Below are 3,782 nucleotides of genomic sequence, written 5' to 3'. Positions count from 1 at the left end.
TAAAGAAAAATGCGTATGGTGACTGTTGTATTCAATCCCGATGCTATTTCTGTGTTTCATCAACACTCTGATTGTCCACAGATAACGGAAAGCCTCCAGATGTGCATCGGAAACTACTACTGGTCTTCCAGGGAACGATCAAAGCGCAGACTGTTTCAGACATTACTCCCATGGAAGAAAGTGCGCATGGTGACTGTTGTATTCGATCCCGTTGCATTTTCTGTGTTTCCTCAACCCTCTGATAGTGTACAGATTTCAGAATGCCTCCAGATGTTCATCGGAAACTACTACTGGTCTTCCAGGGAACTATCAAAGCATAGACTGTTTGGGACTTTACTCCAATGGAGGAAAGAGCGCATGGTGACTGTTGTATTCAATACCGATGCAATTACTGTGTTTCATCAACACTCTGATAGTCTACACATTACAGAATGCCACCAGATGTGCATCGGAAACAAGTACTGGTCTTCCAGGGAACGATCAAAATCGTAGATTGTTTGAGACATTACTCCCGTAGAGTAAAGTGCGCATGGTGACTGGTGTATTCAATTTCGATGCAATTTCTGTGTTTCATCAACACTCTCATAGTCTACAGAATACAGAATACCTCCAGATGTGCATCGGAAACTACTACTGGCCTTCCTGGGAACGATCCAAACGTAGACTGTTTCAGACATTACTCCCGTGGAAGAAAGTCCCCATACTGACTGTTGCATTCAATTTCGATGCAATTTCTGTGTTTCATCAACACTCTAATAGTCCACAGATGCCTCCAGATGTGCATCCTAAACTACTACTGGTCTTCCAGGGAACGATCAAAGCGTAAACTCTTTGAGACATTTCTCCCATGGAGGAAAGTGCGCAAGGTGACTGTTGTATTCAATCCCGATGCATTTTCTGTGTTTCATCAACACTCTGATAGTCCACAGAATACAGAATGCCACGTGATGTGCATCGGAAACTGCTACTGGTCTTCAAGGGAACGATTAAAGCATAGACTGTTAGAGACATACATCCCGTGGAGGTAAGTGCGCATATTGACTGTTGTATTGATTCCCGATCCAATTTCTGTGTTTCATCAACACTCTGATAGTCCACAGATTACAGAAAGCCTCCAGATGTGCATCGGAAACTACTACAGGTCTTCCAGCTAACGATCAAATCGTAGACTGTTTGAGACATTACTCCCATGGAGGAAAATGCGCATGGTGTCTGTAGTATTCAATCCAATTGCAATTTCTGTGTTTCATCAACACTCTGATAGTCCACAGATTACAGAATCCATCCAGATGTTCATCGGAAACTACTACTGGTCTTCCAGGGAACGATCAAGGCGTAGACTCCTTGAGACATTACTTTTATGGATGAATGTGCGCATGGTGACTGTTGTATTCAATCCCGATGCAATTTCTGTGTTTCATCAACACTCTAATAGTCCACAGATGCCTCCAGATGTGCATCCTAAACTACTAATGGTCTTCCAGGGAGCGATCAAAGCGTAGACTGTTTCAGACATTACTCCCATGGAGGAAAGTGCGGCTGGTGACTGTTGTGTTCAATCCCGATGCAATTTCTGTGTTTCATAAACACTCTGATAGTCCACAGATTACAGAATGCATCCAGATATTCATCGGAAACTACAACTGGTCTTCCAGGGAACAATCAAAGCGTAGACTCTTTGAGACATTGCTTTTATGGAAGAATGTGCGCATGGTGACTGTTCTATTCAATCCCGATGCAATTTCTGTGTTTCATCAACACTCTGATAGCCCACAGATTACAGAATGCCACCAGATGTGCATCGGAAAATACTACTGGTCTTCAAGGAAACGATCAAAGCATAGACTGTTAGAGACATACATCCCGTTGAGGAAAGTGCGCATGTTGACTGTTGTATTCATTCCCGATGGAATTTCTGTGTTTCATCAACACTCTGATAGTCCACAGATTACAGAAAGCCTCCAGATGTGCATCGGAAACTGCTACTGGTTTTCCAGGGAACGATCAAAGCGTAGACTGTTTCAGACATTACTCCCATGGAAGAAAGTGCGCATTTTGACTGTTGTATTCAATTTCGATGCAATTTCTGTGTTTCATCAACACTCTGATAGTCCACAGATTACAGAATGCCTCCAGATGTGCATCGGAAACTACTACTGTACTTCCAGAGTACGGTCATAGCGTAAACTCCTTGAGACATTACTCCCATGGAGGAAAGTGTGCATGGTGAATGTTGTATTCAATCCCGATGCAGTTTCTGGGTTTCATCAACCCTCTGATAGTCCACAGATTTCACAATGCCTCCAGATGTTCATCGGAAACTACTACTGGTCTTTCAGGGAACGATCAAATCATAGACTGTTTCTGACATTACTCCCATGGAGGAAAGTGCGCATGGTGACTGTTGTATTCAATCCCGATGCAATTTCTGTGTTTCATCAACACTCTGATAGTCCGCAGATGACAGAAAGCCCCCAGATGTGCATCGGAAACTACTACTGGTCTTCCAGGGAACGATCAAAGCGTAGACTGTTAGAGACATTACTCCCATGGAGGAAAGTGCGCATGGTGACTGTTGTATTCAATCCCGATGCAATTACTGTGTTTCATCAACACTCTGATAGTCTACACATTACAGAATGCCTTTAGATGTGCATCGGAAACTACTACTGGTCTTCCAGGGAACGATCAAAAGCGTAGATAGTTTGAGACATTACTCCCGTGGAGTAAAGTGCGCATGGTGACTGTTGTATTCAATCCCGATGCAATTTCTGTGTTTCATCAACACTCTGATAGTCCACATATTACAGAATGTTTCAAGAAGTGCATCGGAAACTACTACTGGTCTTCCAGGGAACGATAAAATCATAGACTGTTTGGGACATTACTCCCATGGAAAAAAGTGCGCATAGTGACTGTTGTATTCAATTTCGATGCAATTTCGGTGTTTCATCAACACTCTGATAGTCCACAGATTACAGAATGCCTCCAGATGTGCATCGGAAACTAATACTGGACTTCCAGAGTACGATCATAGCGTAAACTCCTTGAGACATTATTCCCATGGAGGAAAGTGCGCATGGTGAATGTTGTATTCAATCCCGATGCATTTTCTGTGTTTCATCAACACTCTGATAGTCCACAGATTACAGAATGCCACGAGATGTGCATCGGAAACTACTACTGGTCTTCCTGGGAACGATCCAAGCGTAGACTGTTTCAGACATTACTCCCATGGAGGAAAGTGCGGATGATGTCTGTTGTATTCAATCCCGATGCAATTTCTGTGTTTCATCAACACTCTGGTAGTCCACAGATTACGTAATGCCACCAGAATTGCATCGGGAACTACTACTGGTCTTTCAGGGAACGTTCAAAGCGTAGACTGTTTGTGACATTATTCCCATAAAGTAAAGTGCGCATGGTGACTGTTGTACTCAATCCCGATGCTATTTCTGTGTTTCATCAACAGTCTGATAGTCCACAGATAACGGAAAGCCTCCAGATGTGCATCGGAAACTACTACTGGTCTTCCAGGGAACGATCAAAGCGTAGACTGTTAGTGACATTACTCCCATGGAGGAAAGTGCGCATGGTGACTGTTGTATTCAATCCCTATGCAATTTCTGTGTTTCATCAACACTCTGATAGTCCACAGATGACGGAAAGCCTTCAGGTGTGCATCGGAAACTACTACTGGTCTTCCAGGGAACAATCAAAGCGTAGACTGTTAGAGACATTACTCCCATGGCGGAAAGTGCGCATGGTGACTGTTGTATTCA

This window comes from Schistocerca gregaria, unplaced genomic scaffold, assembly GCF_023897955.1.
Source record: "Schistocerca gregaria isolate iqSchGreg1 unplaced genomic scaffold, iqSchGreg1.2 ptg000178l, whole genome shotgun sequence".
NCBI lineage: Eukaryota > Metazoa > Arthropoda > Insecta > Orthoptera > Acrididae > Schistocerca > Schistocerca gregaria.
The sequence above is the reverse complement of the archived record's forward strand: the minus strand, read 5'-3'. Positions refer to the sequence as shown.